The sequence below is a fragment of the Pogona vitticeps genome, chromosome 4 (assembly GCF_051106095.1).
Source record: "Pogona vitticeps strain Pit_001003342236 chromosome 4, PviZW2.1, whole genome shotgun sequence".
In the NCBI taxonomy this organism is placed as follows: domain Eukaryota; kingdom Metazoa; phylum Chordata; class Lepidosauria; order Squamata; family Agamidae; genus Pogona; species Pogona vitticeps.
In genome coordinates, this window is record NC_135786.1 from 165,459,220 (window position 1) to 165,474,737 (window position 15,518).

General features: G+C 40.8%; 2 long non-coding RNA genes across 2 annotated transcripts in view; both read left to right on the plus strand.

Moving 5' to 3' along the window:
• Positions 1–15,518, plus strand: part of LOC144589231 (uncharacterized) — a 242,047-nt gene that overhangs the window by 117,111 nt on the left and 109,418 nt on the right. The gene's annotated exons all lie outside the window — the stretch shown is intronic.
• Positions 412–15,105, plus strand: LOC144589232 (uncharacterized). Its single transcript, XR_013545220.1, has 2 exons — positions 412–8,174; positions 8,264–15,105. It is a non-coding gene; the product is annotated as an uncharacterized LOC144589232 (long non-coding RNA).

The window sequence follows — 15,518 nt, forward strand, 5'->3', positions numbered from 1 at the left end:
AAGAAAAAATCACTTGAAGGTTTGGAAGTATTACTATCTTTCTGTTATAAAATGCACAGCTATGGGCTATCTGTCATGGTCCTTTACTTTGCTACAGCTCTCTCTCTCTCTCTCTCTCTTTTGTTCTCTCTCTGTGTGTCACGCTCTCAAAATCCTTTTAAAGATTCAGTGTCAGTCCTCTGTAAGAAAGAAGAGGAAAAGAATAAGGAGTTTAAAATCTATCAAGGTGCATCCATATTGATACAAAAAGGAGGGATCACACTGGGGGAAAATGTCAAAAAAAGAATGGCCTCAAATGTAAGGAATAACGTTTCAGTACATTATATTTGTGATTTGAATGAAAAGATTGCTGAGAGTTTCTAGAAATCACTCAGGGAGTAGAGAGGCTTGGGACTCTCCTTGAGAAGAACATATTTGGAGGTACCTGATACATTTCATTCCTTGTCCCCAACAGCAGGTGTTATGGGAGAGGCAAGAAAATAGGAATAACATTGTGAAATCTTCATACTCATCTAAGCAGATTAAAATATTTATGACATCTATCTGGGGGTGGAGGAGAGCATAAGCCTAGAGGTGGACAGATACACCCCAGACTGAAAAAGGAGTACCATGTTCTTTTTTGGGGGTAGGGGGAATATCATACATAGTTTTTGTTGATGCAGATAGTTTCAGTGCCAGGTCAAAACATATTTATTCATTAGAGCCTTTGAGGGTTGAGGATCATGACCTGTGTAGGCTTTAATGCAATGGCTTTAATGTTTTAAAGTTTTAATATGTTTGATTTTAAATTGCCTTAATCACTTTTTAAAAAAATATTATAGGTTGTGTTATAGATAGATAGATAGATAGATAGATAGATAGATAGATAGATAGATAGAGAGAGAGAGAGAGAGAGAGAGAGAGAGATTATTTCAATTATTTATGAAGAACATGGAGACAGTCCGAAGTAGAAATGTGGTACAGTGGTGCCTCACTTAACGAGCGCACCGTAGAACGACGAATCCGCATAGCGAGGGGGTTTTTTCGATCGCAACTGCGATTGTAAAGCAATGGCCCCAATGGGCGAAACTTGCATAGCGAAGGTCGGTAAGCGTTTCGCTTACTGACCTTCGCTTTGCAACCCGCGGATCAGCTGTTCGGCAGCTCCAAAATGGCCACCGGAAGCCCCGAAATGGCCACACGCAGCGTTTTCGCACCCTCGGTAAGCGAGGGGAGGGTGCGAAAATGGATGCCGGCCATAGGAAAACATTGCTGAATGGTGAGTTTTCGGCCCATTTGGAATGCATTAAACGATGTTTAATGCGTTCCAATGGGTTTTCTTGATCCGTTCAGCGATGTTTTCACATAGCGAGGGTTAATCCGGAACGGATTAACCTCGCTATGCGAGGCACCACTGTATTTTGGTTGGGAACATATGGGAAGCGTATTACTTAAAGTAAAGTATTTTGTCGCTCATGAGTATCATAAGCATCATCCCAAATTTGTGATGGGAATACACTTGCCTGAAATGGATAAGTGAATCACATTTCTGGTGAGTTTCAGGGGTAATAAATAGTAGTCACAAAAGGTGCATTTAGCAAGACTTAATCTATCTTGTAGTGACATTTCTATTTGCATCTTATCCTCCACAGTTCTGTCACTTAATGTATCTTTACGAAATTCTGGCTGTAATCACTTTACTAATGTACCAAAATTCATAGAGTGTTTTCATATTTCTCAGACATTCACAGAGATGAAGTTTTGTCCTCTTACAAAAAATATCGGCATGAAAAAATAGGAAGGGAGCAGTATTCCAAGCATGTATTATTATCAGGCAACTTCTGTGCAGTCCACCACAGTGGTTCTGTAGCACTCTTCGATGTGTATGGCCACTAGAGACTAAGGGACTTACATCTTACAAGTTAGGAGGAATAGAGAAAATAAGCAGAGGGAATATGGGATTTAGAACTGCCACTACCTCACCAGTGAAGTGTCAGGCTGCAGTGCTCCTAGGCTAGGTGGACAGCTTTCTATTCAGCTACAGTTCACCCTCCTGTACCACAGGACCTGAGGTATTCAGACTAGGTGACTAGAAAGTTGCTGATCTAGCTTTAAATGTCAGTAATAAAATGTGGGATCAGGAGAAGTATTTATATGCTTGTGGTATATGTTGCAGAGTTTAGAATTTCTGATAAAAAGTTTTTTGCTACATAGTAGAAGTACAGAGACTCACACAGTATACAGTAGCTACAAATTCCTCAGAGTACAACTGTTTCTCATTCATTGGCAGTTGAAGTCTCCATAAGTCACTCTCAGACATTTGTAGAAGAAAGAATAAAAAATAGTTTTTCTGCTTAACAGTTTCTTAAAATTACAGATTTGTGTGTGCTGCTTTCTTTACTGCACACACACTTAGCAACCAACTGAACAGATCAACAGCAAACAGACAAACAAAACTACCATTAAAGAGAGGGAAAAATACTCAGGCCTCTGTTTGAATTCAAAGGCTGGAAGGAATGATTATTTAGTGCTGGGTAGATAATTGCCGCAGCCCAGAAAATCCCTTCCCCATCATACAAACTACAGACAGCATGCAAGATTATAGATGAAACTCCAACAGTATATGGGACAGTTTAGGTAAGAGAGCTGGAACAGGAGCAGTGGACCTCAGAATATATCTTCAGAACCATCCGTCTCCAGGGTACTTTTAAACAGAGAGCCCCTCTAGTTTACTCCAAAAGTGAATTGGGTATTTGAATATATCACAGCTGAATGCTCGAAAAGCCTTGAGGGGCTTTTGGATGCTTAGCTGGCATGGTAACTAAAGTCCAGTTTCCGCAAGCTAGGAACTGCATGATGATTATACCTGCCTGGTTGCACAGACGCTGACTTGATTGAAGAGAAAGAGGAAGAGAAATGAAATTGACCTTTCAAAGAATTATGCACTCTGAAGAGATAAGATGTTTGAGCCAGATGCAGGGGAGGGGTATCAGGAGACAGCTATCTAGTTGTCTTGTGTGCTTCCAGGGGCATCTGGTGGGGCCACTGTGAGATACAGGAAGCTGGACTAGATAGGCCCTTGGCCTCATCCAGCAGGGCTCTCCTTATGGTCTTATGAACATGACTGAAGAGATAAGATGTTTGAACATAGTACTCAGTTGCCACCAGCTGCAAAACCTAAGAAATGACCACCACTTCAGAAACCTCTGTGCTTAATATCTAACCATTCAGCTAGGCAGTTGCCTATTTTGCCTTATGATTGTCACCTGAATGGCAAAAGTTGACAACCAATTATATGCATTTTAATCATAGAATCACAGGCTCAGATTGTGGAAGAGACCCCAAGCCCAACCATCTGCTAAAACAGGAAATCTGTAGCTAAAGCATGCCTGACAGGTTACCAGTGGATCACTGTGTAAAATCCTCCAGTAAACGATTATCTGGCACCTTCCAAGGAAGCCCCATTTCACTATCAAACAGCTTTTAGAATCAGCAAGCTTTGCCTAATGTTCAGTGAAAATTTTCTTGCTGGTAATTAGTTATTCCAATCCATTAATATGGGTCCTACCTTCTGGAGCTGCAGAAAAACAAATTTGCTCTGTCTGCTTCATGACAGCCTTTCAAATATTTGACAATCTCTATCACATTAAATCAACTGATTCAATGTACATATAAATAAAAGTAAAGCTTCTGATTATAATAATAATCTTAGAACTGCAGAGCTGGAAGGGGCCCTATGGATCACTGGATCCAGCTCCTGTGAGAGAGGCACAGTGGAAAATCGAATTCCCCACCTTATATCTAAACCATTGAACTATCCAGGTGAGAGGCACACTTTGTTTCCCCGAACTCCACTTGAGCACGGTGGAGCGAAAAGCCTGCTGCTCTAGTTACACTGGATAGTGATACTGTACATTTCTACAACTGCAGACATTGAGAACCACGTGAGCAAGAAGGTATTGAATACTTCTTTGTAGGAGCTCAAAAAAGTGTAGCCACTTGCACAAACAAGAGTTGCACAGGTATGATGCAACAGTTGTAAACAAGCCAGTGTTTACAGAACATGAAGAAGCCATTAGGGTTGAAAAAAAATTATAGACAGCTGTACTGAATTTTAAAACCTACAATTCTAAAAAAATACAGTGGGCCCTTGACTTATAGACTTTTCGAGTTACAGACTTCTCTGGCCGCAAAATTTAGGTTCGACTTGCAACCAGAGAATTGACTTACAGACCAGAAAAAAACCAAAATGGAACAAAAATGGAACAAAAATGGCCAGTTATGGCACTAATCAGTTTTCAATGCATTGTAGGTCAATGGAGACTCAAGCTACAGACTTTTCGACCTGCAGCCACAGTTCCAATATGGATTAATTCCATAAGTAGAGGGTTCCATTGTAAAACAAATTAATTTGGTTGCATTTGTAGAGCCCCAAATGATCTTAAGAGGTGGGATGCCACATTCACATGCCCTCTCTGTTGCTCCTACTGGTGCCCTTCCTAGCTGGGGCAATTTCTATCTGCCCACTCTCTACTGCAACTGCTTCTATAAGCAGGAGGTTATCATTGCGTTCAGGAGCTTTCTGTAGGGATTTGGTTTGCCACTGTGTGGGGTGCTGGACTAGGATGCTGGACTAGAAAGGACTTTGGTCTGGTCCAGCACAGCTGTTTGTAGGTCATTGGGACAAATCTCATTCACCCACTTTCTGCTTCCCTCCCAAACAGGACAATTACTATGAGGTTATGAAGTATCTAGACCCAGTAAGACTGAACACAGATTTCCATAGAGGGTAATTCCAGGTAAGGTATCTTCAGTTCAATGCACAGAAGAATTAGTCTTTTGTTCCTTTCCCCCTAATTCAGGTATGATTCAGCCCCAAAACATTGATTGAAGGAGCTTGCCTGGCTTCACACTGGGCAACATACAGGCGACTAAAGGACAATCACTACTTCTCCTGTAAAAAGCAGAAAAGAAGACAGGGTTTTTTAAAAAGTCTGAAAATCTTTAAAATAAGTGTCAGACCGGAAGGATGAGAGTTAGCAATCCTTTGTAGGCCTGCACAATGTCATCTAAGTGATGCTGGGGGGAAACAAAGCTATTTTCTAATGCTTTCTCCACAGCCTTACTTCTGTGTTCAAGGCAGCAAGGCAGAGATTTCAAAGCCAGATGACCTCAAAAGCAAGTAGTATTTTTAAGGTATCTGTAAAGCTTTAGGACATTTGAAAGAAAGACAAAGAAAGGAAGACAAAAAGGTAAGGTGCTTGTATTAAAGCTGCCTCAGGGCACCGCAAGTTCTGGGTTGGTAGGTTTTACAAGACTACTTACTATGCTATTCAATTAAAAAAAGGAGCAGTTACCATAGCAACACCCACATCTAATGGCTTTTAAGCTACCTCTGAGATACAAAGCACCTTCTTACAAGGATGCATTGACCAATACAGTGTTGTTGCAGAAAGTTTTAGGCTCCCAGCAATGTTTTAAAGGAGGAATGTACATGTTCCAATAATCTGGTTGTCCCCAGGTTGTAATATACTTTTATAACAAACTGTTCCTGAGTTTATCTATATATTTGTTTTCCACTTTCTATCAAGCAATGAATGACTATTGCTATTTCTCTAAAACAAGAAAAGGTTGATGTTGGAGAGTTTTTCAGCACAACCTCATGCCAGTTTTTCAGAAACAGGTGCTCCTGTATTTAGGCTACATTTCTGTGTGTCTTTACTGTGGAATAAAACCCACAGAAAAAAGAAGTGGGCCCTTTCAGTAAACATTCATGGGATCGCATTTTGGGGTTGGAGGAGTACAGTCTGGTTCAAATGGCTATGCAGCCCATTCATTTTGCTAGTCTGGCAATGAAACAGAAGATTGTGCTAGAAAACTAGTAGTGGCATTCAGAAACTGTGTGGAGTTGATCAGTGAAGTACATTTATTTATTCTGAAAGTACATTTATACAATATGTGTGAAAATAAATTTATATAAAACAAGCAGATCTTGTATAAGAAATTTATTATCTAATAAACACAAAAATTGAGGGATTTTTCTCCTACTTGTGAGTCAATCAAGTCCATCCCCCCCCCCCCCCCGGTCACAGAGATTTTGTGCATCTGCCATTTGGATTTTTGCACATTTCTGAATAGTGGATATTATTGGAAAATGGGAGAATTTTTGTCATTCAGAGATGTCAAATGTGCTGCTGGGTCTGTTTCCTCCCACAAAATAGGGAGGGAAGATGGCTTTCAGTCCTCTTAATGTGTGAACTGTTGAAACCATAGGCAAAACATTGGTATGAGAAATAGTAGTGCTGTGATGGGAAGAGTAGAGGTGAAATTGGGATCAGTGGGTGGCTGGCCATACTATTAGACAGATTGAGAGCACCTCTTGACCTTAGGCAAGAGGTGCTCAGAGGAGAGGAATCGGTAGATCAATATGCATGTGTGTACGTGCGCGCGCGCCTGTGTGTTTCACCCACTGCAATCTTAAATTGCTTTTATTATTTTCATTTTTGTAAACAGATGTAACTTGCAGTAGTGACAGGTAGTAAACACACAATATATGTTTCACCTTGAGAGCCATTTTCAGTTGTTTGAGAGTTTCCTTTAAATGTTGTATTACCATTGTTGCTGGTGTTGGTTTTGTATTGGGGAGGCTTAGACTTATTGCTCAGACTACGAACCTGTCCTAGCTTTTTAGCAATGGCCCTGTTCAACCAGCTTTGAGCCAATAGATTTTGGAAAGAGTGAAAGAAAAGAAGAAGAAGAAAGAAATATGATGCATAATTCTTTTGGATGTATATCCCACCCTTTCCCCCCAGAATTAACACATTTCTTAATGTTTCGTTACAGACCATACAACTAAGTACACAAACACACACACAGAGGATTTTAATGAATGACTGTAGCCAGTGGCCATTGGGAACAGATTCCTGTCTGCACTGAGGGATAATAGAATCTCGCCATGTTTTCTGCCTTAGACCACTTGAGATGGTGTTGCACTGCTTCTGTTGTACAATTGCATAGCTGTGTACATGTAGATATGGTCTATGTATCATCTGCATAAGTAACTGAGGCTCCCCAGATCCCCACCAACATGCTTGATCCATAACGCTACCTCATCTGGAAGGATGCATCTTAAGTGGGCAAGTCCAGGCCTCCAGATGCTGTTGGACTGCAATCCCCAGCAGCACAAGGCAGGATGGTCATTGCTGTGGAGTGCAAGGCATTCCAGTTCAACAACATCTGTAGCACTGGACTTTACCTACCTCTGATGTTTATGAACCATGTAGGCAAAGCTGATGCTGCACATACAAGAGGGGAACAACATCTTTATCTTGGCCATTTGTTTTACTCTCTGTATCGTGATCTTATAAGGGTCTGCACATTTAGAACAGCAGTTCTCTGCTTGCTATGTCCTTAACGTTCTCACTGCCTGGTGGTTGTACTGGGGCTGTTGTGTACATTTCTTTCATCCTTTTTAATGGCCAAACATTTGAACTGGAGGAAGTGAACAGAAATATAAAGTCCTGTGCTACATATTTAAAATTCAAGAGCCAGCTAAAATTATCATTTGCATTAATGTATTCTGAAATATGAATTATTAAATGATTTGCATTGGCACAACAAGAGCCAATTTAGAGAATCAAGTTTACCCTGAAGCATTTGCCATTCTTTCTTCCCAGTCTATTGTAAACACTGCTAAATATGTAAAAGGATTTTTTTTAATTGGAAAAATCTATACACAATACCTGCACAGAAAATGTTTCCTTAAAAATACTGTAGTTTCCAAATCATCATATTCAAAAGGATTGGCTTCTATTCAAATCTTCTCACAGTTTACATTCTCACCCCCTTTTACATTTTGTATCCTTTCAATTTCTCCCCACTTTGCCTTTTATTGCAGCACTTGGTTTTTATCAACCAGTTGCAAAAATATGCATTTATTGTTTAGAGATCAAGGGAATGGCCTGCTAACAGGAAGAAAAAAAGATCACTCTCTTGTTTCTCTCTTTATGACAGTGAGGGAGCAACAGAAAGAGAGCTGATGCTACTGTACTCTTCAGAATTTTACCCTCCCCTGTGTGTTACCGGCAGGTGACCTGATGGCAGAATGACAGAATGCAGACAATCTTTTTAGTAGCCATACAAAAGCTTTAGCCTCATCAGTATCAGCAGAGTTGCCAAATTCAATACAAGACAAGGTCAGTATGATTAATATAACAATCTTTACTGATTCAGATGAACCACTGAAAGATGGTGTGTTCTGCAGTTTTTGATTTTCTGCTTCCAGGTTGAACAGCACAAGGAGAGAATGATGGACTTGTCCTTGACAGCTACATAACCAGAAGCACCAAAAGATGTGTTGTTGTGGCACAGCTTGGTGATTTGTGAAGAAATGTGTAGCCCCATCATTTTCGTGACTGTCTTGGATCCTTCACAGTCTACTGTTTCTCTAGAAACCGTCGGCAATATGGCTGAGAATCATAAGAAGGATACTGTGAGTATTCAGATGAACATTCAAGGTCCTCCAGAAAGCAGGAAATAGTTTTCTGGAGAAAAGAAGTAAGAAAGTTATTTGTACATCAAGATCTTAGGATTTAAATTCATACTCTTTTTTCTTTGGGAGAGAATCTCAGCCGTGGGTAGGATCTCCTTTTCTCCTCATAGCAAGATTTCTTTGTCTCAGACTTTTTTAAAAACCCTTGAGGAAATCTTGCAGGACCTCTTGAAGGATTTCTTGGACAACATGTGGCCATTACTTCACAGAAGGATTGCCACGATGTGTAGGAGTATTGCCATTTATGTGCAGAATGGTAGATTTCCTACACAGAATTCACAGAAAAGGGTACCATGTTGCTCAGGATTTGGCAGTTACCTGTTCAGAATAACAGGTGAAAAATAAAACAAGGAGGGAAATTAGACTAATACCTCATTTTTGTAGGAAGCCAGGAAATTTCACTGGTACAAAAGGGAGTCTCATCGGGAATCTTGGCATGGCAAGACTTGAAGAATTACTGGAAACAATTATTTTGAGTTTTTTGTTCATTTGTTTTTTGAGAACCACATCTCTGTTAGGATCTAGCCCAAGTCCTTTTTCCAGTCCTTGTGCACTCTGATCTCTCTCACAGAGTCTACACCGTTTCTGCCTTTGCAAGCCATAGAAAATCTGTAATGCTCCAATCAATCATTTCTTTTCATTTTCTCCTCAGGCACAATAAGAGAATGCATCATGTATACCGTAACTTTTTTTTACACCTTTCATAATAAACATGATTCTTCAAGAGATTTTGATAGCATTTGCTATGTGTCTTATTTTATGGTAAAACTGTGAGGCACACTGGATTGGGTTCAGAGTAGCATTTAGAAGAATTTATATCCATTGGATGAAGGGGCTGTGAATCCTTCTTTCACTTGCTGCTATCTAGGTCCCCCTAAAGACCGCTCTGGAGAGCTGGTCCCGGTTCCAAAGTAGCATAAGAGAAGGCTGCCAAGAGAAAGGGGAACTGGTGAAGACTGCAGCTCTGCCTTTTTCCTCTGGCTGAGCAATTCTGCCATATTTTAGGGCATTCCATGCATTAAAAAACCCCTTTCATTCACAGAATAGCTGATCTGGAGCTCACTGATTAGCAAATGGCTATGGAGCCTTTCAAGCTGTTCATACATTTTTTTTAAAAAAGGAACCAAGATAAAATCAAGAGCAGTAAGGTGAGTAGATCTGTCCTGAAAGATTTATAGTATCATATCATTATTAGCACATCAGTATAAAGCAAAACTGATGCTAAAATGCAAACATGCTTGTGTCAAGGTCTGTGTAACTCCCAATGCCTTTGAAGTGAAATCTCATTCTATGAATAACAGGTATGAAAACAAAGCAAAATAATGAAAGGTGGTCTGGAGGACACTGTGACTCAAAAGTCTCTGTTTTCAGTATCTTGATTGTTTATTTGAACAATCATATGTCTGATTGGCCATATGCTGTGGAGGTTGTGTGAAAACCAGCTCTGAGCTGATTGTCTTTTTGTATTCCACACTACTAGTACATAAATGCTACACTGCAGCTGTGTCCAGAACTGAAGTGCCCAAGAAAGAGGGTCATAAGAATGAGTCTTTTAACTTCAGTTTCTTCAAAATGTGTTCTTAAAATTTTCACAGTGGCTGGTAACAGTACAACCTGACAGTCTCTTAGATCTTTCACCTGAATAGAAACCTTGATATTTGTTGTAGAAAAATGTGATGGAATTCTACGACTGTGTAAAATTTCCATCCATTGAGGGAATGGCTGTATCAATCATTTTGTAGCTTTCCAAACAATTCCTGAGATGTTTTATCCAAGCATGGGCTCCACATTCACCTCAGATCTCACTTGAGGAGATGTTTGGTGGCAGCTGTAGAACAGATAATCTGAAGAGTTTTGTGCAAGCATAACTGTAAGCTGTGTATGCAATGATTAACAGTCATCAGGGCTTGAGTCCTATGCTCAGTGGAACTTACTGCTAAGTAATCATGGATAGGCTTGCACTGTGAAGGGGGTTGCAGTGCACATGATGAATCAGTAGGTATTAAAGAGAGATGATGCCCTGAAATAGCGCCTTCATTTCCAAAATATATCTAGAAAAGCATATGTAAGAGGATAATTGTGAAAGAACCAGGGAGGATCCTCTGTCATTGTCATCAAGACCCCTTTCCATAGTCACTCAGCCAAACACCTCCCACTGATTTTGAGAAGGGAGAAGTCATGGTAAGCAGACATGAGGAGATGTTATGAGTCTTAACTGAGAATGTTTCAGTCCGCCACACACATCTTTCAGCCTGCAAGACTGTGCATGTTCCAGGGGGTTTAATACACAAAACACAATAGGTTGCCATATCTCCCATTAAAAAAATATTAAAACACTGTAGCTTGGCTGAGACTAAGACTGGATTCTAATACCACACTTCCCTCACATCCTCACTTTATAAAATGGCTTGAAAGGAATTTGGTGTTTTACTAAAAGAAGAAGAAAAGGAGGAAGGACAGTTTAGGAGAATAAAAGTTTCGCATGGTTAGAAGGACAGATCACTCAAAAACCTAAGAGCGAATGTGCTTACAGGATTACAACATTCAAGCAGAAACACTCCAGAAAATAATAAAATCTAATTTACCCTGACCCATACCTAAGCAGAGAGATGGAGTAGTTCTGGGGTACACTTTATGCTTTGTGAAATGGTATGCAGAGGTCTGTACATGAGGCATGCTGTGGCTGGGAAGTGAGGCATGGTCTCTGCAGAGGTATGCTAGGCTCAAAACTCAGTTTCTCGGCTCTCATTTTTATACAAATGAATAGACCATTTATCACCTGTGGCCAGCAATCACTTAATAACTCTTAATCCTCCTTGATTAGTCTACCAACAAAAGGTATGTCTCCTTCCCAGCTCTGAAATCTACATCACCCTTGGGAAAGGAAGCAAGCCAATTAGAGTGCCCTCTTGAGGTGGCTTTGATAAAAAAAGTTAACGGTTCTCTATCAATGTCCTGTCTATGAAGAGCATCCGCAGCATGTGGTGATGTCTCCTTTCTTTGATGTATCCAGAAACAGAAGTGGGGGTGTGAATTAGTTTGTTATGAGTCAACATCTTCTTTTTTCTATTTTGCCATACAATCATAGAAATATGGGAGGGTCCAGAAACACAATTTTGTAATTCATGTTTACAAGTCCTTAATTTCTGCACAATAACCTTAGCATACCTAATCCATAGAACAGAGAGGAGGATATGTGCTCTTATTAGCTCCTCCCATAATGTTCTGCTTACCAGTGGTACAATGGATAGAGGGCACATGGATGATCATATTAGTGGTTTTGAATGGATGTTAGAAAATAAAAATCCCTTGGATAACAATAAAAGATGCTCAAGGAGGATAGCAAGTATCAGGAATTATTCAGTGGTCAGAACTCTGCAGTGCAGAGGGCCAGCTGAACTTCAGACTAAATGTTAAAATGTTCATGATACGATGGCTACAGCGGTGCAAACAGTAATATGCATATGGTTGTTGTGGTTTTTTGGGCTCTTTGGCCATGTTCTGAAGGTTGTTCTTCCTGACGTTTCGCCAGTCTCTGTGGCCGGCTTCTTCAGAGGACTGGAGTAGGAACTCTGTCCATGCTCTGTTGCTGTTTGTTGGATAGTTATTTATAGCTGTGGGAACAGCTTTTGTCCTTTTCAGGAGATAGGGTGATCAGCATGTTTTTTGTTGTGGATATATTGTTGTGATAAGGGGGGGGGAGACAGTAATATGCATACATTAATAGTTTATTACAGGTAAAACACCACACATTAATAATGTATTCAGGAATTTATTTTGGGAGGGGGAGCATAATTAGTGCCATTCACCCATATGCTGTGCACCACTACAACACATTGCTTTGGTCCATGTACATTAATACCATCAATAACTTTAGGAATAGGAGGGGTAAGCACTGCCTTGCCCTCCTCTGGACATCCGCGTCACACATACAACTTTTTAATCACCTCCCATCAAAGTTAATACATTCAACTAGAATTTGTCAGGTTCTGAATAATCAAGGATGGACATTCAACCCTGAATTTGCTTTTTTTGTAGGATCAGTTGGTACCGAGATAAACGAGATATATCTCTGCTGCCCATGTGTTGGACCTTGATACTTTTGAGGTGTAAGCAAAGAGCTGTTTTCTATGTTACTGCACAAGGACAGTTGGCACTGATTATTTGAAATGTTGGCGTGAAGAAGGTGGCAGCAACATGCCTTCTGCCCTGTTTGTGGCATCTTATGCTAAGTGTAAGAGTCAAGAAGGTACAAGTGAGATATGGACAGTCACATACAGACACATTAGAAAACAGTAGTAAGAAGAGGGCAGGGATATCTTGGACAAAAGTGATAAGGTTGGTTCATGCTGCCACCCATGTGTCACCATAGCAGAATCCAGTTCATAGCATTTAAATGAGTCAGTCATACCAAGACATGGATTTGGATGACTGTTCAAGTCCCTGGCATTCATCAAGCCATCCAACTCATGTGATTGTCAGAACATGATCGTTTTTACAGCGTCTATGTTGTCATTACACCACCTTGCCAATCCACCTTACTACAGCATGCAAATATCACAGTGTGTGAAATAAAGCTTTGTGCCAGGAATCAAATAGAATTTTGCCAGAACCCCTTCAGCTCACAATGCTAGGCAATTGCTTTTATGAGTAACCATGAAAATCGCTGTAGATGAAATCATCGAAATCTGTTATTTGTTCTTCGCCCTCAATCCAGCAAGAGAAATTTCACGCTGATTTCCTGCTGGCTGCAGTCAACACAGGTCGAGCGAGTGTGTGTGTGTTGTATCTGCCATGCATGCAGCATATGTGTGACATCTGTAGTCGTGACGAAAATGAAAAGTGATGCTGATGAAGACGTCCTTCCAAGATTTATGTCCTCCTCTTCCTTGGAAACTGCTTACTTTTGTTGGTTACAAGTTGTTTGTCTCAGAGTTTAGGAAAGTAATTTTTTTAAAAAAATTACATATTGCAGACACCTATCTTGGCTGCTGGCTTTTCTCCTGAATATACTACGTGAAGATTATTCCTTTACATAAATGAATGTGAAGAGTGGTCACTTCACATCATGATCTTCCTGAAGTACCACTTGGCCCTATATATCTCAGGATAGATTAAAACTGAAGTATTGACATGGCATTGGAGGAAGTGGAGCAGGGAGAAAGAGATTGCCCCTCCCCAGTATGGTGGAATCCCAGTCTAAATGGGAGCCTGACATGGCTGTGTTTTCTCAACAACAGAAAAGGAGAGCCAGTGCTATGTTTTAGGTGTTCTCCTTGCAATGTTTTTCTTGACCCTAAGGAGTCTAAGGGCTAACTGTAATAATTTGCCTGATGGAGCAGAAAGAGTCAAGGTAAATGGACCTGTTGTTTGTGGGCAAACAAAACTAAATAGCCATATCAATCACTGTAACACTGAATGAAATGAAACTGCCACAGGAGTTAGCCAAAAGGTGCTCATTTGTAATTTGGTTTTATAGGTGAGTAGGCTTTTAATCTGTTGGTTTTGGTTGTCCTGATTGTCTGAGGTTGGTTAATTGGTTTGTAATGTTTTGCTCCAGGTGTCAGTCACTGCACTTTGCCCTTCTTTGGTCAATGCTCAATGCATGGCCTTTGTGGGGCACATGGTATTACCACCTTCCAATGTCAATGTCAAGTATTGCCATCCAGGGCCAAGGACAGTCCTTTAAGAGCTAAAGAGTCTTACCCCACATGGTGCCAGCAAGTTATCTGCTACGTATATGGAAGGAGCCTCCCTGAAGAACATGGGGGCTGTGAACACATTCAGATATCCTCTGATCAATGAAAGCATCCTGTCAGCTGGTACTTCCACTCCAGAAGTATCATAAGATTATTTCTGACACAGACAAAGAAGATAATTCATGAAAGAGAGTATACATTTCCACTGTGTACTCCTTTCCCACTTTTAAATAGTTAAAACCAAGTTGTGGACAGAGGTTCAGGAATTCTAATGGAGACACAGAAGCTGCACAAAATGTTCAGTTATTTCTGGAGCACCAAAAACACCTTGTTGATGCTTTTCAGTGGAGTGGGCACACTGGATATAGAGAAATTCCAAGTGAAATCAGGGAGTTTGGGAAAGATTCAGGATTTGGCCAGGCCAAAAAGAGCTTCATCCAAATTACTCCAAAAACATCTGAGTCCCCCAGAAGTATTGGAAGAGTTTGGAGACTCAGAAGGGCACAGAGACACCAAAAAAATGATACATTCCCCCATCTCTCGATAGGAGGCAAGTGCCACGAGGAAGGAAGGTGGAGGAGGGCACAGTTTTGTGACTGGCAGAACTAGCATGCACCCTGTTCTTAAACAGGGCTCTTCCTTTTATGAGCAATCACTGTGCTTTGGGGAGGGATGAAGAAGAAAGTGCTTATCAGAGATTGGCTGGTTGTTCTCATAGCATGTTGGGAGTGCACAGGGAGTGCTCAGGTCTTCTAGAAATGACTTGAGAGGCAGCACTGACTGATAGATGCCTGTGGCCACTTCCCTAAGCAACTGCCTGCCTGCCTCTGATACCAACTCAATTGAGAGTTCCATTGAGAGTTAAATGAAGGCAAATGCACATTTTCCTCCTCTTACACCCACTAGGCACACTAAGATTATCCAACCAGGCACACAAAGATTGACAAAGTTCATTAGAATATGCAGTCTTTTCCTTGCAAGGGTGCACTGCTTCAAAGTCCTGATGCTTACGTATAAAGCCCTAAACAGTTTAGGGCCTCGATACTTGACAGAACACTTACTCCCACCTCGTTCTACCTGTTTAACTCATGGGAGTCAGGAGGTGAGGCTGAGGAGCTTGACGCCGAGGGAGACCAGGAAAGAAAAAACAAGAAACCGGGCCTTCTCAGCGGTGGCTCCTCGCCTCTGGAACAATCTGCCTCCGGAGATTCGCACAGCTCCCTCGCTGGGTATTTTTAAAAACCAACTGAAAACATGGATGTTTAGGCAGGCCTTCCCCCACCCAGTTA